General features: G+C 43.0%; 1 protein-coding gene across 1 annotated transcript in view; it reads left to right on the top strand.

Moving 5' to 3' along the window:
- LOC143209360 (uncharacterized) overlaps nt 1-24,815 on the top strand; it is a 78,352-nt gene that overhangs the window by 11,342 nt on the left and 42,195 nt on the right. Inside the window, exon 2 of the mRNA XM_076424859.1 lies at nt 11,413-16,773. The gene's annotated coding sequence lies outside the window, so the exon portion shown is untranslated. The remainder of the gene's footprint in view (nt 1-11,412; nt 16,774-24,815) is intronic.

The following is a 24,815-nucleotide window of genomic DNA, read 5'->3' as shown; positions in this document are numbered from 1 at the left end:
AGACAGCGGAGCGAGGTACAGAGGGAGAGAGAGGAAGAAAAGGAGAATCGATCGAACGTATTTTTCAGCAGACAGTGTCTTGGTAACAACGTATGAAATCGCGATCGGAGGGGATCGAGGAGTACTCTCTGGCACCCTCCTCTCCTCAACCCGAACCGATCCCCCTCCCTCCCGAATAGCTTTCTTTTTTCGTGGTGAAGTAACGCGATCGACCTAACTGAATTCGCGTGGCCGGGAATATTTATTAGGGAAAAATTTATTCAATCGGGAAACCCTCGTCGGCCGCGTCGGCGTTCCACGGAAGTATTCGAGGATATTTGTGTAATTAAATCGCGAGGACAGAGGGAAGAACAAAAGACATTGTGGAGCTCTGTTTCGCAAAATGTTTCCTGGAACGTGAAACAAAATGTTTTCCAAAAATAGTTTCAGTTTTTAACGTTTGTGCATGTATTTCTGAGAATTCTACGAGAGACTCTAAAGTTCTTATCGGATTTGAAAATCATCTTTTGGGAACAAAATGGATCCTTAAAGAAAAATTAGAGTCTGTTGGAGACCATATAGAAATTCTCTAAGGATCGCTAAAGCACTTTTTGGACTTTAAACATTCTGCCAGAGCCTTCGGGATTCTTTTCAGAGCGGTAAAGTCCTTTGAGTACATTAAGGCTCCTCCACAGCCATCCAGGATTCTTTCAGAGGCTCTACGGAGCCTCTGAAGTCTACAGGCTTGCAAAGTCTATCAAAGGACTCTAAAAACTGTTCAAGAGATTATTGGATTTTTAGAGCACTTTGAGTCTCTACAAATATCTCAGCACTGAGTATTATTGAAAAATGACATGTCCTAAAAATTGATTTTTCTCTTTAGACGCAGCTGCAAAATCTTTAGTCTATACTGATATATGTTTAAATTATTAAACCTATTTTCCACTTCGGCTCGATGCTAATCCACATTGCATAATTTTTTCAAGTTATTAATAGTATAACAGACATGCGACGACAGCCGTTTAATTAATAACTGCCGAGGACAGGGTCTCCCGGTACAGAATTAAATTTAACGCCGCCGCATCGCTCAGGGTTAACGGCGAGTCATTTTTAACAGCTGCGTATTGTCTGTTCTTTTTTCTTCTATATCTACAGGAATCGTAATTATCAATGAGAAAACACGATTAAAAGTTTGCCGTCTCGTTGAAATCGATGGGAGAACTTCGGGAGAGTCCTCGCGTTCTTAAACGATTCGGATATTTCGTCGAGGAAGGGAACAAATGATCCGAATTCATTACCCAAGTTCTCGAAAGGCGCGGATCGATGTAAGGCACGGAATTTTCGTGGGGAACACTTTTCGTATTAGCTCCGGGGAATTCCCTTATTGGAGGAGGAAACTATTTTAAAAAGCAATATGATAAAGGACAAAGGAGGATCTAATAATTTCTAATTCAGAATTAAATGAATCATTTGACTACATTGAGAACAATCGAAGTATTATTTCAGTTCTATTGCATTTGACTAATTCTGCCTGATTTTCGTCAACTGTGGATGCACAACCGACCCCGTTGTTAAGACATTAACGCTATCATCTTCCTCGAAGCCGCACGGGAACCCCAAAAACCGAAATCTTCATAGTATTAATTCCCCCTCCGCTGGTTAACTCGCCCTGGGGAGCATCTCCGCGTCGTGTCATTCTATTACACAATTTTTCGCCCCCATTTTCCACCCTTGTCGCGCTCGTTTCTCATGGTATTTGCATATCAAAGCGTCGGATCGCAGGAAAAGGGGATGGGGAAGAGGCAGAGCCGGTAGACGAAAATCCTGAAAATTCTCGGTCCAGCTTTTTTCGCGTAAATTATTACCCAGCTAGTGGTTTCGCAGGGGGTGAGCGGAGGGGGTGTTGCCGAGACAGGCCGGAAATTAGAGAAACATCGCGATGGAAATTAAAAGCTTGCGCAGGTCGACGGGAAAACGATCGACGATCCCGCTTGCGACGGGTTTTCCAATAAACGGCACCGATCCCAACAACGATAACACGAACGAATCGCGTGCTAATGAACCGTGCCTCGCACAAACGCAAACAAACCGCTTCCTCGTGAAGAGTCGTCGAGCGGGGATTAGTTCTCTTCGATCTCGTGCTTCGCGACCTCTTCGATTTCACAATTTTACTTACAATGGTTGTGCAAAGTATTCGTACACGTCTAAAAACGTATATCTAAAACAATTATTTACACATGAGTCAGTAAACTAATCTTTCTAACGTCTCAAAAACACTCAAGCTGTTGAATCCCATCTTGAAAAAGTTATTCGTTTTTAAATGGTATACGAATACTTTGTACAACCAAAATTTACCGATTTACTATTTCCACATACTGTACAATGATCGACCCCTCCATGTCTATGTTGTGAAATGTGTTTCTTTAAAATGAAACAAAATTTATTGATATCACGTGTAGAACAAAAATGGATTGTTATCCTAATTTCTATGAAATGTCACATATTAAATTGTTAAATTGTATCGTTACTTGGATACGTACGATCGAATATGTTAATCGCTGAACGTTCCTTCGGCGGCATTACAAGGCAATTTCTCGTGACAAATAAAAAAGTTGTTTTATTATTAAGGAACAACCAGCGATCGACTGATAAAGCGATTTTTCGCAGACTCAGACTCGTGATTCATGCTCGAGGGGTTAAATGTATCGTGCATGGAAATTTGCAACGCCACAAGAATGCGGTGAAACGGCGAGACTGGCACTCGTGCACGTGGGGTACATAATCGATATTAAGTGTTCCTTATATTCGAGTATTTCTTATAATTTTGTACTGCGATCCGATCATAATTTTAATCCGAGTTGCCTGGACGTTAAACGAAGTGTTAACCGAGACTCTGTCATAGGAACAAGCAACAAATTTCTACGACGCAAACATTTTTGAAAGACGAGGAGGGTGGAGCATTTTTTCGCGACCATAACTTGCCCGAGGCTTATTAGACGCGCGCTCAATATCGGGCGTCGGTTTAGGCTTGTAATTCTCGACGATCGGAAACGTCAGGAATAAATTGCGTTAGCTTAACGAGGCACGTTACACCACAGTCCCGAAGGAACGGGAACGGGAACGGGATCCGTTTTCCCGTCGTGCTCGTATTTTACGTCGACGACGTTCCGCACGTCCTCCGACGAACCAGCTACCCGCAGACCGTTCGCCTTCTCTTTTTTCATCGGCTTTTTGCTCCCCACCTGCGAAAATAGAAGGGACACTGCCTTGAGACGGAAAGGGAAAACAAGGCAAAGGGATATGGCAAGCCGGGGAAATGCGGGAGAGCGACAGGAAAGGGTGGAAGTACGGAAAAACCTTTCGGAAATGAAGGGTACGATGAATCAAATCTAAGGAAGCTGTGGAAAGAGGAAAGAAAATAAAGATACACAAGCGGAATGGAAGAATATTCTCCAAAGCCTCGTGGTAGAAGCTACACGTAGAGAAATGCAACAGAGTACCGAGGTATCCTGATACTTTATCGAGAAAAATCTTGGATGAAGTCTTGGGCCGTCTAGACTGAAATATTGAATCAAAGGTGTGATCTTTCTGGAACGAAGATGAAAGAAGAGTATACTTCTTAATGGAGACGGGTAATGAAATCTTAAACGTTTAAGAAATAATGAAGGAATGATCTTGCTCACAGAGTTGTGGAACAATGTTGCGGTTATTCGATCTGGAACGTGGAAGTTGAAATAAATACATTTATACCTTTCCTGTAAAAATACAGTAGCCAAAAAATGATTTAATATTTTTCACTGGAGTCTTGCAGATGAATATGTCCACCCTTTGTTTATTTTGTAAAAGCTGCACACGAGTTTCCAAAAATGAGAAATATTTTTCGAAGACGGGTCTCGTAATTCTAGTGTTAATAAAGAAATTGCAAGTTGCAACGAGGGAACAAGGGCAAAATATCGAGAAAAAGTAAGAAATGGAAGAAGCGCGTAAAAAGGGATGTGTTAACACACGGTGGCGAGGAAAAAGGAGTGGGTGGGGTGGAGGCGAAGTGAGAGAGCGTCGGAAATATCGAAAGGGAGGAAATACGATCCGAATTAACCTGAGGTCACGAATGGGGCAGGGGTTCTCCTGCATCGAGGCATCGAACGTGTGTAAGGGATGAGACTCGGGCCTCGGGGGGTTGCTGTGTGGTGTGAGTGACTTTTGATTGTTTTCCGATATCACGGCTAACCGACTTCGAATGTCGAGCCCCGGGGATCGAAGTGAAAAATAACGAGCAGCCAATTAACGTTCCTGGCGTGGCCGGGTTCCGACGCTCGTTCCCGGCACGATGACACCACCCGGAACCCCTTAATCGGGCCCTTCCATCCCGTGCATCATCGAAACGATTCCGTTGAGGACCTGGACGCCTCTGCTAATTATTTGTTGGGACCATTACTGTCGATTGTTCGAGTTCTTTGAGGTGGCGGACCTGATGCCGACAGACGATTTTTGAGAATGATTCGTAAAAAGTCAGACGTTGAAGCAGCTGCTTGCTCGGAAAGAGGTTTAGACTTTCTGAAGATAGTTTGTAAAATGTGTGACAAATATGCGAATCAAAGTTAAAACAGTGCATAGATGTACAGAAAGGGGTGCAGATTTTCTGTTCCTAGTTTGAATCAGATTTAAAACAATGCATAGTTGTTCTATGGGGGATTTTTTAGGAGATGATTTGTATAAGAGATGAAACGTAGAAAATAATTTGATCCAGGTTTAAAACAGTGTAGGTATACTGCACAAGCCAAGGTGAAGATTCTGCGTTCCTAAGGGATGATTTGTAGAAAGTGTTGCGACTATTTGGCTCGGTTTTCAAAGCAGCTTACGTAGAAGCAACTGAACATTTTCTGATATATACAGGACGATTTATGGAAAGTATGACAAACATTTATGATTTCCTCGAAAGCAGTCCTCCAGTGTACCTCTCGCTCCTGCAATACCATGCAAACAAATGAATATCAATTAATTTCTCGTTTGAATGGCGCATTCAGAAATTCCAACATCATTGTTTCATTCTAAATGTTAATGAGAATGTTAAAGGTAAAATACTGTCAGAGAGGAAGCATTGCAATTACTTATGTATCGTTTATCTACCTTCTTAACTCATATTGTGCACACGAAGCGGGACAGTAACTGGCGCTGAAGTCAGGGGAAACTACGAAGATTAATAACGGTAATTCCGTGTCCAATAAATATAAAAGGAAATTGTTATTGCCGGTGGGACGAGCGGATACACGCCGGGCTGGCGGCAGTGTTTTAATACCGGGCGATATAAAATCCCGAAACCGTTCTGCCCAGAGTTTTTGAATAAAAATTTTGCCGGGGCTTGGACGGCGGGTTTAGAGTGATGTAAAGATGTGGTGCAGGACTGGTGGGTACGATCAGGATGATGTATGCGAGCCAGATATGCTTTGCGAGTTGGTAGACATCGTAATTTCCGCGGCTCGGGAAGGATTCTTGTAATAGCGAGACCCTTTTTCGGTCGTCCGAACGCTCGCCGCAAAACTTCATCCCGCCCGCCGTGATTTTCCCCGGTGTTTGTGGAACGTTAGCGGTAATAGATTACGGTTCCACGGGATGACAATGCTATCAGCGTGATTAAACGCCTAACTCGGATACAACGGGACGAATTGCTCGGTCTCGGCAGTTCCCGCTTCGAAAACGGGAAAGCCACTCTCCTATGAGAATTTGCTCCTCGGGAAAAATGAAACCGAGACTTGAATTTTAGATGCAGATTTAATTCCTTAACGGACTCGCCGGGCTTGCGAGGTTTCTTTTAGCCGCCATATCGTTCAGTTTTATGCTCTTAACTTAACCCGGCCGGCTGGTCCGTTGATCTCGTAAACGTCGGCGTCTATCCATTCGAATTTGCATTTCAAGTCGCGAGCTCCTTATCCCGGCCACCAGACCGCGCCGGCTTGATGAAATCAACCAGCGGCGGGCTGCTTTTTTACATACCGCTTGCTTCGTCGAATTGCACAACGGGTGGCCGGAAACATCAAAGCAGAACAACTTCTGGAACGTTAAAAAATTTGGGGGGGGGGGACAGTTTTGACCTTCAAATTTTTTTATTTATGTCTCACCTACTGTTTGCAAGCTCCGCCCGTTGCCTACTAGCTCCGTCCATTACCCACTAGCCTCACGTGTTATCTGCCAGCGCCACCTACTACATATCTGCTAGCTCCATGTACAATCTCCGGCGCGCCCGTGCAAGAGTATGGTGGCACACACACACACACACACACATCGCTAGATCCGCATATACGTATATGAAATTACAAGGTTTTTTTATACACAAAATGACGCTTGAACATCGCAATGAGGAGTGCAGAAGCGCGGTCTATTGTGATTCCTAAAAGTCCAATCTATGTCTGTCCAGAGTCCAAAATGCATATTATTTTTACGTAATTGAGGAATAATTTGTAACATTCGGCTGATACCGCCTGTCACGAGGCATCCGAAGCAAATGATATCACAAGATGGCCGCCACTGACTGATTTTCGTAAATATTGACAGATTTATCGTTCGAATCGAAAAAAATCGCTCTACATCGACATAGCCAGGACATGTACAAAGGCGGTGGAGTGTATTTTTAGTTGATTAATTAATTATTCAAACACGAAAAATGGGTTGGAAAAAAATACACCACCTCGAGGTTCCGAAATTTTGCACTAGTAGCACCACTGGTGCTACTGGAATACGGTTGATAATGCAGGTCGTACATTATACGTTATATAATTTATAATTAGAGCTCCTTATTGCGATGTTGAAACGTCATTTTGTGTATAAAAACCTTGCAATTTCATATACGTATATTCGGATCTAGCGATGTGTGTGTGTGTGCCATCACACTCTTGCCTGGGCGCGCCGGTACCCTTAAGTTCGTTTTCTGGTTGGGATGGAGACCCTCTCTAGATAAATAAAACGAGATCCAATACTCGAGCTTCCAGGTACTTCAGCTATCGTAAACTCGTAAACCCAGTCATTTTTGGGCACTGCGTTCATTACTGCGCTGTATCGCGGGCAAAAGCAGTTTGCATCCAACTTGAATTAAATCGAATTCGACCGTAGCCCAAGCCGCGGTGATCATCGTTATTCCTAACGACCGAGGATATCAGTTCGAAAGGAGGTCGCGGCAACGAAGCGCTCCGCGTTTTCCAACCTCTAGCTTTAATTGTGTTCCCGTTATGTTTCCATCCGACTGATTTCAAAATCGAATCATTCCAAATCGAAAGTATAAGGAATCTTTGATTCGAATGTTCATACCAAGTCCCGCGGGATATCAAGCTCACTGTTCAAATGACTTTTCTAACTCAATCTCCGCTTGCGACTGATGGCCACCTGTTGCGCAAAAATGTGCGTGCACTGTGCATTGCCATGGCTGCTCCTTTGTCTCGACTGACTCGCCTTTGCCAGTTGTCGTTTCGCTGCTTTCGCCTCCGCCGCGATCACGAAACAGGAATTCGGTGAATCATCTCGCAGCTTCGTCTCTCGGTCTATCTTGAAATAGGGCGTGGAACGATGATAAAGGGTCTTTGACAATAAAGAGTCGACTTGACGTCTCGATGGAGCACTCGTTTATGAAGATAGCTTTGTAAATACGGAAAACTGACTCGCTCCGAAATTCTCCTAATCTATTTTAAAAGCCCTTTACAAGCCATTAAAATGTAAAATCCCCTTCTCGATCAAAATCCTTGGAAGTCTTTCCTTTATTATCTTAATAAAAGCAATACGTTTCCGCTCGAAGGTAATTTTCTTACGTCATAAAGTAAGAGCTTTCAAAATTCTGTAACGATTAAACGCAACAAATTATTGTGTTAACCTTCTTTCACAAATTCAATGATGAAGGAATTTGATTAGAGTTGAACATTCTAATTTTTCTTTTGTGAAAATTGTGCAGAATGCGTGAATTCCCACAGAGTTCCCCAGTGCAACTACCATCATTTTTATACCCGGACCTAACAGGCAGTATAACAAGAATTAACCAGCCACGAGTCGACTGCTGCGCGTTATCCTCGGAGTTTAATCTCGCGTGTAACGCCGGCTCTAATTATAGCACCGCAGGATGAATAAGGATGAGTAATCCCGGGAAGCTCGCAGGATATTGAGAGGACAGAGCGAACGACGCGCGAAGGACGTCGAGTTTACGGTTCTGGAATCCAAAATTCAACTTCTTCGTCTGGCACACAATTTCTAAAATTTTCGTATTCAGCGCCTTTTTTAAATTAACTATCGTCAAAACCTCAAATTTAATTTTGCAAATTTACCGACACTGAAGAAAATGAGATAATTAGAAACTGAACTTTGAACGTTCCAGCAACTTTGTTCAGGATGCACGTTAGAAAACTTGATAACAGACCTAACCTCACTCTCATTGTAGGACAACCTACTCCTAGCTAGAGTCGCCAGATCAGGAGAATTGACTCGAGTTGAGGGAAAAAAGTTACCCCCTCTCTGCCAGTACGTCATGTGACCGGGCCATGGTGGAGGGGTGGCAAATAGCGTCGTAGAAGGGAAGGTGGAACATTCAAGGTTCAACAACGTCCTCCCAAATCTCCTCAGCATTCGCACAAGTCAACTATACTCCAGTACCTAGTCCTCTTCATCCCGCAGACTCCAGAAAAATGATTCAAGACCTATTTGTCCGAAAATCGGAAATATATTCCGAACCCTCGCGTCCTGTCTGACCGAGAATCCACAACCATTCGTTCTGGCGATGGTTTCGCGAGGCAACGGAGACAAAGACGAATATTGCGGATCGTCCCGGATACGCTCCTCATTCGACCAGCAGATTCGTCCTCGCATTGGCGGAACAAGAGGCCCCGTAGCCATCCCAACGTGCCTCGCTGCTGATGCTGGTGGGATGCGGTGAAACGGCGACGTATATTGCGCCATTCTCGTTGCGAACGTATCGACCCCGGGTCCTCGCGAAAATTTATAATTCCACGGGGATGGCTCGCCTAACCCTCCTCCCCCGTGACGTTTATTAAATCCTTTATCGGGAACGTTGCCCACCTACGCCCGCCCGCCGAGAACGTTCATTCCAATCTACTATTTCACGTGTCGCGGCAGTGACATAAGTTTTTGGTACATTGTGCTCGGCGAACGGCATGGGCCACTTGTTAGAGGACAAGTCGGGATTAGAGGGTGTCTCGTCTTCCATCCTCTGAAGAAACGTGGCAAAATGTTCGCCAGGCTTGCTGAAATTCTATTCAATGCATTTTTTCATGTTTTTGATTGCGGTATTCGTTTCTTGATATTCCTAGCCATTTTTGAGAAAAGCAGAAATTTTTCAAGGAAAATTAATTATGTCAGAAGGGATATCAGCAAGCGTAACGTTATCGATTTGGTTGGCACCATCTTATGCGGCGCAATATTGACTCGCTAGGTGAATCAAGTCAGCCGATCAGATCGAATTAACGAATCAATTAACGAGAGCCGGGGAACTCGTTAAACGATCGCTGGAGAACACACACTCTCAATTACCCAACTTAATGGGGTTGACGTGAAATTATCATCCCCGGCAGGATCGTAAACAAACGGACGAAAGTTCGTTCCTTGTTTATCGATCACGTGTGCCGCTGACACCGTGGCCCTTAAATTACCGTTTCCCGATAATTCTGCGGACGCGTTTTCCGAAACTTTTCCGGAGGTCCGTGTTGTGGACAACTGGCGCACCAGTCGGAATCGACGCCGGCTGCACTCGAAAGGTTCTCGGACGTGTGTGCGAGTATGTGTTTTTACAATTTTCACCGAGGCCCTTTTCGGTGACCCATTGATTTCCGAAAAGCGCTCGAACCCTTTGTCATCCTTGAAGTTCTAATCGAATCGTAAATCCTTCCTTTCCTGGGAAATGAAATTTAATGGGTCAACTTATTCACTGATCACCAACTTTTGTAGAACTATCGCGAGTTACTCTCGAGAGTGAAATACGTCAGTGTACACGGCATTGAGAGTGCTAGCCGAGAGCTGCACGAAAAATTCTCGGATAGCGAACAGTAAGTTGAAACTCGCAAATGGACACGTTCAATTTTTCTCTCGAATGCCATTCGTATAGCTGAGAGTCTTCTAATTAATTTTCTCTGCCATTATATATTTATACATATACATAAATCAGAGAAGTCAGACAATCCTCAATTTAAAAATATTTATATACCGATTTTTCTTATTACGTATATTGCAACAATTGCAGCAAACTTTGGCGCATTCATTCTGTTCGCGAGTATTCTTGTAACTATCGAAATTCATCTGAGACGTACACGCCTGAAATTCAAATGGCCACACACCCGAGAGGATTTTCCGAGAGTTGACTCTCACGTCAATCTCTGGAAGCAAAAAATTTCTGAAGTACTTTCAAATGGACACGCAAATTGAGAGTACTCTCTCGAGGGTAACTATCGACAGAAACTCTCAGATGGACACGTATCTCAAGTCATTTAAGGACTATTGCAAATTGCCGATAAGTAAAGCGTTGGAATAGCTTCGTGTGCAGTGGGCGGACACATGGCAGACCGGGTTTCCTATCAATTAGTTCAGAAGCGTGGAGAGCCGGACGAAGACGAGACAAAAGGAACGAAAATGAAATCGACCAATAATCTATCGATATGCGGTCGAGTGAACACGAAGGCTGGAGAATTGCCGTTAATCCTCGCGGATGTTTCCTGAAAGCGGTCACGTAGGGACCAGAAGACAATAAGGAATAGAATTAAAGGAGATACTTCTGTCCGCGATTTTCGGCGGAAAACCGAGGTTCCCCGCGTTCATCGATCCGCAACAAAAGGGAATTCGCTTTTCCGATAGGTTAGCTTAATTTATAGCGTTTCGAAGCACAAAAGCGTCGTCGAATTATCTCTGCCGTTGGGAATATACCATATACGTATGTACCACCTATCCGTTCCAGTTGATGTCATATATGTATAGGCGGATATCATCCTAAGTTCGTGAGAAAAATCGTCCCGCATCTCTACCCGTGTTCTAATCTGTCGACAAAGGACGATCTTCTCTTTCAAACGGATAAAGAATTCCCCGATGCGTTTCCTTTTCTAATCTACCCTCGTTTGCTCGTCGAACATACTATGTGCATCATCGCATTCGAATCTTATCAATTTAGGTCGACAATGTTTGCGGTAGATGTACCGGAGGAGACAAAACGAACCATTTCTGATGTGTTTCATAGTTACGTAATGGAAATACGAAGAAACTCGTGAGAAATTATTAAACTGCTTTCAACAGCATCGTCTTCTGGATCAATGATCAAAGGTCACTGAACGACAAAGCGAAATGTCGACAAAAATGAGTTGAAAGAGTGTCTGATCGTAGTGAATTTTTCGGTGGATTATTGTTTGAGGTTTTGATCAACACAATCACCATATCCGAAATAATTTGTTGTTCTTTTTTCAGGTCGGATCGTGGGGAGATTATGGAAAATGGACGCGCCCCGAGGATCAGCCGCACACGGGCCGTCCGAGACAATAGAAAACCCGAAACAATCTACATGTAGGGTTCGCGAGCGTAACGGCTCGCCATTTGTCATCGCAGCGTCCTCGCTAATCCGTTTTGGACAGCATGACACCAAGCTCCTGCCGTTTCTGTTCGTTTAAACGAGCACTCTCGCCGATGCACCGCTCGCCGTGTACACGGGACGCCATTTAACGTCCCTGGTCCTACCGACGCCAATGAAATATACGTCGACGTTGTGCAACGGCGTAACGCAATGTAATCTGCCGTCTGAATGGCCGCGGGATCGGGCTCGCGTGCCGATTTCCAATCGACGCTCTTCACCGATTGATAACCCCTCTTTCACTTATAGCTCCTGCATAATTGCTTTAATTGTCCTCCTTCATCCCTTTGAGTACTAGAGACAGCCTTTTTTCTCGGTGAAGTCAGACCCGTAGTACGATTTGTAGAGTGTGGAGCTACAATCCAAAATTTTTGTAAGTCAGCTGCGAGGAACAGCAATGAAATGAAAACAATCTTTTTCTTTCGATAATTTCGGTAAAGACAAAAATAATGTAACTCTCTCGAATTCTTTGAGTGTCTTCACAGTTTTATATTTTATCTACTCATTTTTTAAAACCACAGTCTAGTGGTTTTGTTTCTATAAATATTTTCATCTTATTTGTTTTGTTCCGTAATGTATTCGGAGCATTAAGCGACAATTTCTATAGTGTTTTGCTTAGCTGCGTTTGAAAGGGTTAATCGAATCTAGCAATTAGTCCAATAGATTTTCACAGTGGACAATCATTGCTTTGAGAATTCTCGCAAAAAGCTTCACAAATGTATGGATGTCAGGCTTCATCCTAATTAAGAGCAACGCAATTTCAGAATCAATATCGCGTTTCTCGAATAAACACGGCCATTGTATCCCTCTGACCTGTTTGGTTCTAGGAAATGATTGACTCGATGGAAATCGCGTTGTGGGGTATCGAAATACTGGCGAGAATAGAACCTTCCAAAAAATATTTAAACGCAACTGCATTGCAAGATCAAATAGCTAAGCAAGTTTACCCATACAGAATCTTCTCCGAAAATTCGAGAAAAATTTCCATCGCCATATTGGTTCATCGGGAGGACATCCCAGTGTTTGGTAACTGAGAGTTCCATCCTCAGTGTAATTATGCTTGTAGGTCGTTTCCCTTCTCGCCGATTGCCGTCAGCGGTCCCCTTCGAACAATAAATGTTTTATCTGTCTGACTTGATCCCTTCTCGGCTGCTTCCGTTGCGAGCTCACCCCTTCTCTAGGCTTCAGCCCCTTTTGCCAATAATTCTGTCGGTTGCTCAGAGAGAGAAACAGCGAGAGAGACAGAGAGAGAGAGAGAGAGAGAGAGAGAGAGAGTCTCCCTTCCGCGATAACGGCCAAAAGCCGGAGCCAGGGCGCCATCCAGTCTAGCCAAATAAAACTTTGCTGCCGTCGTCTGGTCTCGGGACTCCCGGAACCGGCGTTTGTGTCCACCCCTGGATGAGATAGGAACAGAGCAGAACAGAGCTGAACAGAGCAGAGATGAGTGGAACAGAGTGAAACCGCGGAATCATGACGTCTTTGCTCCCTGGTTTTTCACGGTGCATTGTTGCGCTCCTCGGGTGACTCAAGATCTCAGGAATATTTATTGGGCCGAGTATCGATCCTGCTGGCCTAAGTGATGACTCCTGTCATCCTACGAGGGTGCACAAAGCTCTCAGTTAGGTGCGGATCTTGGCGTACATCCTCTTTTTCTGAATTTAACAAAATGAAGGAAGAGGGGTAAATTTCCTAGTAATTTTCTGTTTCTCTCGTTCCTATAGAACTTCCTCAAGATTGTATCGACTATGTTCGCATATTGAATAACGATTTCAGAGGATCCGTGAAGGCACAGATGTTCGCGAACATCACGTTCAGATTCTCATCTCGCCTGCATCCAAGAAGCTAAGTACTTTCATCAAATCCCGTGTCACCTCACCCGCTACTGCCGGGAGAAAAAAGGTGGCAAAGTGATTTCGCAGCGGCAAACAAGCTGTCTATTTGACACAGTAACAGTAGCAGGGAAGACTTCTGCAAACTTGAACAATTTCTCAGCGCGTCCCAGTTTTCCCGTCTTCGTTTGTATTCCGGAACTTGCCGCCGTGGAACTTGTTCCTCTTCGGATCCTTTCAATAGAATTTCAATTGTTGGGTTCATTTCAAAGATCCAGCCCTATCGGATCATCCCCCTATTTCATTCTTATTTCTCTAAGTTTGTCAGCGGTCGAGCGAACGCCGATCAAGTTATCGACTTGCTTCATTGAAAATCTTCTGCGGCGCGGTACGGCGGGACGTTTCGTTTGCTAGACATTAAGGATCCATAATTCTGGACGTCGGTATATTTATCGTCGGTGGTATTTATCATTCTCTCGCTGCCGAGGCCGTCGGTGGATCGTTTGTCCCTGTCCCTTCTCGTTTCGTCCGGCCGCGCTGCTCGCTCGTTTATCTTAACATTCGGTCCTCGACTTTCACTGGAACTTCATTTTTCTCTCCTAATTTCTCTCCTTTGTACCGAGACTTATCGCCAGGAGACCACCGGCACTCGTAACTCTACCCTTCTCCCCGGATTATTGTGCTTTTTCATCCCTAAAGCGGGGAACCAGTATGTTCGAAATCGAAACGGCTCGAGGATCATTAAGTAACGCGACAAGCCGAATCAAACGACCAGGGAAAATCCCAGAGGAGTCTTCTGATTTATTTCGAATCGATAAGCTTATCGAACATCAAGAGGCCGAGAACCACCCCGAGGACTCGGACGATTGATTTAAGGAAGGACCTCGTTAAGGATACGTCAAAGCTTCTTCGAAATGGAATCGTTTTCCACGAGAAGTTTCTCTCGCGTGTAGCTGGCAAGTTCGCCGAGAAGAGTTTTGCTGAAACGTGACGAATCGATCGCCGGAAGCAACAATTAGGGTTGTATACGAGTCCAATAAAACAAAAACAACCCTGGAACACCTCCTAGACAGAGTGAAACACCCCGAGGCAGGAATGCTTTTCTAGTTTCTTTGTTTCGAGGAAAGAAAGAAGCATCGATCGACGGCGAATTCCTCGATCTTGAGGAAACTGAGAGAAACGCCAGGAGCAACAATCTGATTCGATCGAATAATAGGAGAGGCAGCCTTTGAACCATTTCTGAGATCAGAGTGGAACGAATGTAAGTACACTGGAGACGGTTCTTTTTATCATTTGTTCCTGTAGATATATTTTGCTATAAAATAAAGCCGAAGGAAAAATGTCAACCTTTCTGAAAAACGAGGAATGAATTGTCTAGATGTAAAGTCGTTTCCAGTAGCCTCTTTAATTAAAGGACAAAATAATTAAACGTCAGTAAATACCTCTGATTACTGGAAATTGGAAAACGGAGAGGAGAGTAACGAATAACAATTGGATTGATGGAAATTAATGAAAAAAAGATCTTCAGAGGCACTTCTAGCGTCCTCTTCTGGAGGAGAGGATCGTTCATCAATTACGTCGATCCTCCGGAAAATTGAATCAACATAAAGAGTCAAGAGAAACAATCAGATTGACAGAGTGCCACAAATGGTTTCTCAAACAAAAAGAATTGACAAACCTCCCGGAGAAGAATAAAATCAAATCCCCAGAGGAACGACGCTTTCAGAAGAAGCATCCGCCTCCGAGGAAAAAAAAGGATCAACCGTAATTTTCTCGAAGCTTCAATTAACAGGAAAGCGCATTCAGAGTAACAATCACAGTGGCGAAGAACCAAGAATGCATTTCCAGTCGGGTAATAAGAAAAGAAACTTAGAAACTTTCCGGGAAAGAAAAATCAAATCTCCATATGCAAATGCACTAGCAGCATAGCTTTCTCGAAAAAATAAAAAGAATCTTGGCGAACTTCGATTCTTTGAAAAATTGAAGAGAACGAAAAAAGGAAGAGAGAAAGAGTGACAATTACTATGGCAGAGGACCGCGAATTCAAATCAAAGAGTCCAACGAGAAAAAACACTTTCCGGGAGAAGAAAATTTCAGTTCCCCCAGTAAAATTAACGAAATCACGTAGATTGGAAATGTTCTTGAAGAAATGTTTGTCGCGACTAATCAAAATCTCGCATCCCTTAACCCAAGAAAATGAAGAACCAAAATCTCCAGAATAGAAGAGGTCCTCGGGAAGCCGAAACCCCGAAGAACGGAGAAAGAGGTACATCAGCGAATTGCAGGTTTCTGCTGGGAACTTGACGAAACAGAAACGAGCGTCGAGAAGCAACATTAGCTGCACGATGTCGCGATGGAATCGTTGTGGTGGTGTCAGTGCCGCGAGGAACACGCCGAGGAAATCGGGAAAAGAAAGCGTCGCCGGGTGACAGAAGGAGGGTGAGAGAGGCAGTCGTTGGATGGTCGAGAGAAACAGAAGCGAGCGAGCGGGAGAAAGAGAAAGGAGGAGAGATGAGCGTTTGGTGAAAGTCTGGGGCGCAAGCTCGTTTTCAGGAGAGAGAGAGAGAAAGAGAGAGAGAGAGAGAGAGAGGGTGTCGGGGGGACAAGGGTTTAGAAGCTGGGTTCTGGAAGGGTGCTCGGATGGCTGTTTGGTGGGGGTGAGTCGGGATTGGCTTTTCGCGAGCGTGAAACTCAGTAGTACGCTACTACCCACGCACGTAGTACGCACGTTCGCTCCACGTGTGCTCCGAGCCAACGACGATTCTCGATTCCTGCGGGCAGGGGCCAAGAGATCGCGGAGGATCGGCGAGTCCTGGTGCCAGGACGCTTCCGGTTTCGATCTATCCTAACGTCCATCCTCGACACAATCACCATTGATCGCCAGAAGTCCGAGAGCCAACGTCCCAAGTCTGGAGACTCTAGATCTCGTAGATCCATCGGCAACCGCTAAGTAGGAATTCTGCATCAGCTTCGACTGGAGGAATATTTTTTATTTTGAGCTGTGGGTTTGCGGGTACGACGATCGATGTATCCGGTGGATGATCCAGGAGCAACGTGGATATCGACACAGCGGTAGATCTCGAGGGAGTCATTGACTGAGGATCACCTGGCACCAGGACGATCACCCGAGGTGGATCGAGAGCGGGGATGGCGGTCCGCGTTCGATGAAGATCGAACGGAGCTGATTCAGTTGATTGAGAAGCTGCTTGATTGGTTTGTGGATCGAGAATGAAGACGCCGATGGGAGGAGAAGCTTTGTGGACAGCGCTGGCTATGGGTGGTCAACAGATCCTCGCGACCGCGTGTTACCGTGACTTCTGGTTACTTTAAGGGCGACGGGATCGAGAACTGGGGACCGTCTTCGAGGAACAGGTGAGTTATTGATCATTTACCTATTTCAGTCCCAGATATATCTGTGAGTGACTGCGAATCGAATCATTTTTGTTGAAAAATTTTGTAGAAGAAGATTATTTACGTCCAAGTATCTCTTTTTATGTGTTTATCATGAATGATTGACTTATTAGTTGGACCTACATACTAGTAGAAACTACATTAGTTTATCTGCAGCAATACTAGCAGTGTAAACGGAGATAGTAAGCAGAGATATTTATCAAAGGAATCTGAATTTTATGTTACAATTTGGAGAAATGTGTAAAGTGAACGATAGGTTAATTGCTGTCACCCATATATCATCCATACTTCCATGGAGGATTTATTTGTTCGGGTCTGAAAACTGATTTTTCCAGAGATACGATCGCATATACCAAATCTACACATGATCTACGAGAGTAGTCATTTAATTGCTTCGATTTTATTTAAATTACAGACGACATATGTTAATTATGGTTAATACAATCGATTATGTATATCACTGTACAGTATTCGGTGAAGAATGCCCAAGATTTTGAAGCGACGAATACGATCGTAAAGTATTCGTGAATATCTTAAAAATAAATAAAATAATGTCGAGATGAAACAGCGAATTAACTTTTTCTCCGTGTTTAGCGGGTTAATGGGTCAGCGCGTTACAGTTGCCATATTTCGATCATCCGAATCAGCGCGATTGTCTGTCAGTCGAGGAACCATCGAAAATCGTTGGTAACTGTCGCGTCGGGTCGCAGAGATCCCCTAGTTTATTACTGGGCGTCGTTCAATCTATTGAAAAGGGGAAATTATGTATTGCGAAGCGATCGCGGCAAGGTAGATCGACCACTTTTGTTCGGTTAACAAGCGATTTTACGTGTAACGTATATAACGCTCGAGCGAATCGAGTACAAGTAGATTAACGATATTGCGTTTAGCATCGATGGCTATTTAAACCTTTTGATACGACGGCAAACACATCTAAGTGAAAGATGTTTGTGCTGCGATATTGTTCGGCGATAGAGAGCAATATTGATCGTTTCGAATAACTCGACTCGGTAGTTACAGTCTCTCACAAAATTATGAGCTTACTCATCAAAATTAAATTAGTAACTTAAGGTGGGTGAAATAGACTATCTTGTTCATCTTTCTGCAAAAATTAGTCGAAGTGAATTTACGATGTTTCACAATTTCATAAGCGTACGCGCGCGCGCGCGCGCGCGATACCCGATAAAAATTAAATCAGTTGAAGTGAGCGAAGCTGACCATTTACCCTGGTCATTTCCGTCTTGATACAAGAATTTCCGAATGTAGAATTTTAAATCGCCAGTTTCAAGTGGTCAAAGTGGACAATGAAATGGGCATATTATATTTCTTGCTTTCGCGGTTGAAAGGATATTCGAATAGATCTCAGTTTCCCTGCGACGTCGTCTCGAACATCTTTCCTTCAATTTTTCCTCCACTTTTCCTCCACAACGTTCGAACACTGACCGACAAATCGAAAATGCGAGGGAACTTTTACTTCTTACTCGTTTTATCGAGTATTCTCTGCGAGTTTACCGTACGGAAACATCTCTAAAAGCGTATACTAACGTCTCGAGATCTGTTTGATGTTAAATACACACTTGGCACATCCAGGAACCTCAAAGTGCTACTCCCGTTGCTTAGAAATGGCGAGGTGTACCAGTTAACTTGTAAAAAATATTTTATTAAATTTGGACAAGCAGGTAAATAGAAATTCATTTTATTTAGAATATTTTTCTACTGTTTTAAATTTTATCTGGTCATTTCTGTCATAAATATACAGCGGAAATCGTAGTACAACCAGGTAGGCGGTGATTCTCCATGTAAAAATAAATCGAAAAAAGGTATAACATTTTTCCGTTATACGCGTGCTTTAGTATATGCAGAAAGTAGAATTGGTTAGCCATAACGAAGCTTCGAATCACCCCCATGCCCTGTTGTACTACGATTTCCGCCGCACCCTGCATAAAATTCGTAATACAACAATGTTGAAGATCGATTTCCTTTGAAACAGATAACAAATGCTACAACACACAATGGGAATACCGGTACACTTAACAAAAGCATACGGGTGACCGATAGCGTTTCTTTTCGCTTGATACATTTAATTACAGCACATGCAACGGCAACCAAATATACATCTGACAATGAGTCAACCAAGTTGGTTTACGTATAATTTTACTACAATTTTCTGCATATATTTGGTAGTTAATCTTGCAAGTAAATTATTGATAAAATTATGTTCCTTATATTAAATATAAATTCAGTAGAATTTACATAATCGTTTGGTCGAAACGAATACAAGTTTTGAATAACACATTTAATTTCTATTTATTTGATAAATCCTAAGTTTTATACGGTTTTTTTTTTAAGGGGTACGACTTGAGCAACCTTACCCTAATTAGATATATTAGAACTCGTCATTTTTACGAACCCCGGGAACCCAGAGTTAATGGGTTGATGTGTCTTCAGCTTCTTCTCTGTCGATTCTGCAGTATAATTCAGGTTTTCATGGATTTTCATCGGTATACTCGACTTCATTTTAATACTTGTCGATTAATCCATAAAAGAACGTCGAATAATCGGGGTGTCGCCTATCAGGAATGCAATCGAACGGAATGACTGGAACGTCAGGTGCAAGACCCGCGGAACAGGGCCAGGATATCGACGGTTAGGATGACGGGACGATTTCGAACAATTTCTATTCGGTTAGAGGAACCGTCGATCACGCCGCCGACCGGAGTTGAAATTAAAAAACGTGTCAGGTTATTAATTCTTTCTGCCGCGGAAAAGTGTCACCGAGTTTCAAAGCTGCTTGAAATTAAATCTTCCTCTCCAGGGTCAGCACGCGCCAGGGCAAGCAGATTCAAAGGACAAGATCCGCCTCTCCTTTCAATTTGATCGCGTTTAATCGCGTTACCTTCTACGAAAGGTCCGCCTCCGAGTCGTTATTTTACTACTCGAGAAGCACAAACTGCTTCGCCGCCGTCTGGAGAATTTCGTTCGAGGGAGAAGTTGAAGTTAAGGTCGAGCTCCCGGCAACAGTCCCTTTTAGAAATTAACTTTAAGCATAATATTGTCAATCTCCAGGTTCTTTGCAGCGTAACACGGTCCCGTGAAGCTCGCGAGGCAGTCGGTCCAAATTTTCGATACTAATCCTCCTGCGTTATTCGTCCAACGCGTTAGCCTATTTCTAGAATCTTTCGAAAATTCATATATCAACGCAATGGATCGTCTCGGAGGAATTTCGTTAAATCTTTAATCGTCGCGGTTTTCCGAAAAAATGCTTATTCATAGTGACGCGTGAAGAATTTTTACTTCATTTTTTTAAATTATGAAGAAATTATGAAGTGTACAACTTGGTTCTAAACAAGTATTAATAGTTTTAGACAGCTGATTTTGACGCGTTCATGGCAGCTACAAGTTTGTAAAATATTTAAAAAATTAATACTAATGTATCGATTTCGCAAAAAGTTTATAATTTTAAGATTAGCACATATCAGACCACGGGTTAGAGGTAGAGGGAGGGTCGACGGGGTGTCGAGGAGCGAAGATCCTTTTTCCGTATTTTCCACACCGACAATGCGAAAATGGAGGACTTTGGGAAGGACCCTCCTCGATGGAACGTGTAAAATCACGCTATTTCCTCGTTTTCTGGGCAACATGTAGCCCCTCGGTCAAAGGGCAGACCGCATTTAAAAGGTCCAGCACGAGTATCGATGCTTTCGGGTTTGGTTCCTTCGACGTTTTCTATCGGACGAAAAATGCCGGACCAATATAGGCTGAAAAGGTTGGTGGGGTCATATTATAAAATGCGGCGAGATATGAGAATGACCGATATTACGGGCTGTCTGAGAGACGTGTCCTCTTTTTTAGGGCTTGATCGAACGTATCGGACGTTCCTTTTCACGTCGATCGGCTGAATTACGAATGCATTCGAGACAACCGATCGTTCTCTTTCTCGCTGCCTTTCTATCTTTCTCCTCGAATGATCCTCTATACTCGGAGAAAATAGCCTCGGAGCTTTTCGTTCTCGACGGTCTTGTCGAGGCGAAATAAATCTTTGCCACTCGATTGACTCCGGCTGGCGCAGTAACAACCCCTAAACACCAGCCCCGGAGTATCGAGAGAACGTTCCGATAATCTTCACCGATTCACACAATTATCTCGGTTTTACTTCTTCTGGCCCTTACTCTATCTTTTTCAGAATTTTTTCGCCGTCGTAATTCGCACCCTGTGTAAGCCTTTTCTGTAAGTCTTCACGCCCCTTGTATCAGGACCTGGTAGTTCTAGCGTTAAAGAATAAATTTATAAATCTATCCATTTTTACCAATATATTATTTTTCGTACCATTGTATCAATTTAACACGCGGCAACAAATCAGATTGCAAATGTAAGGGATGAATGAGGGTTGAATAGTTAATAATATCGCCAGGCGCAAACGTCTGAGGACCCACTCTGAATAATCAGCACGTCCATGAATCTCTCCTTGACTGTCGTACAAGAGGTCAACACGCCGAGCAGGGAATATAAGGGCGTCCGATTTCCAGCATTCCTAGAAGCAACGGCGGTGGATTACGAGTCCCTTTTGATCGCGCTAGTAAATAGATGACAGCTCCTTTCAGCAGGATGGATTCACGCGGTAAGAGCGTCGCGTCGTCCCGGTTCTCTTCCTTGACATAAATGGTTGATCGAACCAGCCGCCTCGAGCTGGCGTCTTACGCGTCACTCACCGTCGCCCTCCATCTTTCCCGATATTACAACGTGTGTAAATGGCGGCGTAATGACTGGACTATGAATGGCGGATTAAAAAAAAAGTAGCGAAAACCGATTGTATAAAAGTTTCGAGCTTCGGTAGCGAACGGTATCATTGTCCTCGTAAAATATCCCCTTACCGGCTCTTTGTATTCTGGGGATATTAAAACTTGGCGCCGACAGGACCTTCTTGCGGTACTAAATTTTATGAAGCACCGGTTATCTCCAAAATTTTGTTTTCGTTTTAATTAAAGTTCATTCTTGTTCGGTAAAATTGATCTGGTCCAGTGAAAAGATCAATTTAAGGGTTGTTCAATTTTTATACATCGCGCGTGTATCTCATTCTTTTGTAAGGGATGAAGACGGTATTGGCAGATGTTTATGTAATTTTTCATTTTTATAGACCAATTTTTATCTCCTTGTTGTGTAACCTGATGTACAACAGGTTGGAAAACATTGTATATATTTTGTCAATTACACCCTGTTTTTCCACAAGCGATAAGAACTAATAAATAACTAGTAAATAATTCTATTTTTGTTTCTTTGTAGAAAATGCTAAAAAATCACTGTTCTTACTTAACCGGGAAAGAAGTATCCTCTTCCAATCAGGTGCGTTTGCCCGCCGCAAATTTCGACGATAGGATTGGCAACTGAAAATAGGTTGTCAGCAAGCGCAGGCTGCAACCGGTCGTCCACGTATCGCGATATCCACGCATGACCGATCGCGAGGCGTGAAATAAATATGAAAGTTGTAGGCTGATTTATGACCTCCGAATTTCTTCGGTGATTTATGATCGCTGGTCCCCGCGAGAGACGGAAAGAGAGAGAAAGCGAGACGGGTTTATTTTCTATCTGGCGGGCAGCTCTGATGAAATTGTCAGTCACGGGGCTGGGGGATCGCAGTGCGGATTAAATTTCTGTGAGCGATCAGCCACGGCCGTTTTCCATCGGCGGAAGGAACGCGCGTGGCTGCCCTCCGACGTGAATAAATAAATTCCGCGAAATGTCACGCTGGAATCCATAAACGATTCATCCTCCCCAAAATAAAAGCTGAGAATTTTACTTTTATTTGCTTTCTCCGAAAGCCAGTGGATTTTTAACGGATGTTTACGCGATATTTTTAGATTTAATTTGCGAGAAATGTGGCCGGACGGAAGCTCGCTGGATCGGCAAATATTTTTCCTAAGCCAAATAGAAAATATTAAATCCGGATTTCGCTCTATTAAAATCTGTGTCCACTGAACGTCGATGATAATAACGTGACATTTTCAGGCCGGGAAAAAGCTGTGTCAATATCGGAATAATCAGGAAGTAGAAACAGCGAGCAATGGTCAGGCAATGAAGATAATCGTGTTCTGCTGCACGTACGTTCAATTGATTTTTCAGAGGCGATTGCGAATTTATATTTATTGAATGACATAAAAAATTGTGTTGTTTGTTTAAACTTTAGAATTTTTATTTGTTTCTGTTAGCTTAGTGTCTAGCATAGTGAAATATTGTCTGCAATTATATTTCCGCGGGAACGATTATACTCTCGTAGTAATTGGTTTAGTGAAATATTGCCTGGAAAGCAGAGTAGGGCAATAATCAACTAATATTTAAAAATGACCAATAGTCTTTTTGAATGTTAGTCATAGTAGAATAGTCATTAGTCAGAACTTGTTGATTAGTTACTGATAACTAATTAATAATATTAATGTATGTTAATCGCACAATAGTGACTGATGACTAAAGATTGATGACTGATCATCAACTACTAATTCACTAATAAGCAATAGCTAACGATTACTTAGAGCTGTGACTAATTATTTTCCACTTATTTATCACTAACTAATCAAAAAGTTTTTACTAATGACTATTTTGCTATGGCTAACATTCAAAAAGACTATTAGTCATTTTTAAATATTAGTTGATTATTGTCCTACTCTGCTGGAAAGGAATGATTTGGTGGTTCGAATTATTACACAAGTCTGCAATGATGTTTGTCTATATTTTACAGTTTTCGTTTAGTGCTGCAGGAACGATTATTTCCACGTAGTAATTCATTTTGTGAAATGCTGCGTGCGAAGCCACGGTTCGTAGTTATTATTTTTAACGAGCGTGAACTCGTGGATGAAAATGTGCTCTTTCGAGAGCAGAACGGTTGTGATGTTCATTCGCTCCGGTTGTGAAAACAATTTCCGCCGTGCCGAGCTAGGCATTGTTAAGTAGCTTGATTACCGTTCCGGCAGCCATTGTCAAGAAGCTTGATCAGTGCCCCTCGACAATGCTTGGCACAGCACCCGACGGAACGTCGGAAACTGCTCCTAGAGCAAATAAACTTGCAGCCAGCCTGGATAGGGGAGCAGGGAGAAGCACCAGAGGATCCTCGTTCACCCTGGCACTGAGGATATTAACCGAATTACTAGTTATTTTCGTAATAAACAATCTCTGCTTGCTCACTTAGCCGTAATTGCTGCTTTCATGGGGAGAGAGCATTATGCATATGACGTAATCCCGGGAAAAAATTACCTCTTAGCCTTATTTACAATTTAAATCTGGAAGAATGTCTAATAAAAACCATTTATTTTTACAAATAGTTATTACTCTTTTTATGTTCTCTTTTACCATATGGTCGTTGTAAACTCTACTACAACGTTTAAGCTAAAGGCCACAATTTTTCGATAGTTCTAAAATTCACTTTTGTAAATTGTTTTAGATATTTCAGAATATGTGATGTGTAAATAAGAAATGTCCCTTAGAATTAACAAGATATGTTTCCGAGGTTGACTTTTTAAGAAATATAACAAAAAGTATCATAGCAATATTTTTCAGAGTCGATTTGGTAAGAAGTGTCCCCCAGGATCGTTTCATTAACGAATATTAGATTTTTTTTCTAAAAAATATAGTCTACGATCGACTTTTACAAGAAACATTTTTCAGGGACAATTTAATGGGGACTACATCACGGGAAGGTTTTAATGAAAAATTTCTCAGATTCATTCGGCAAAGTATACTTTCCACGAACGATTCGACAAAAAGCTCGGGACTTTCTCGTTGAAAAATATGTCGCAAGATTGGCTCCGCAGGAAATATTTCGCAGGATTATCGCGACCAATTAAGCCGGAGTTTTTCGAGTTTCGGTCCCGATCGATATTTCCCATTTCTCGGTGGCGTACAGTTATCCATTGTAGTTCCCCGAATGCTGGCGTGGCTCGGAGGATTTACCGATCTGCCGGTCTATACACCTCGTGGGGGGATTTGTGTTCGCGGGGTCGAGGAAAAGCTGAGGG

The sequence above is a fragment of the Lasioglossum baleicum genome, chromosome 6 (genome assembly GCF_051020765.1).
Source record: "Lasioglossum baleicum chromosome 6, iyLasBale1, whole genome shotgun sequence".
Lineage (NCBI taxonomy): Eukaryota > Metazoa > Arthropoda > Insecta > Hymenoptera > Halictidae > Lasioglossum > Lasioglossum baleicum.
The sequence above is the reverse complement of the archived record's forward strand: the minus strand, read 5'-3'. Positions and strand labels throughout refer to the sequence as shown.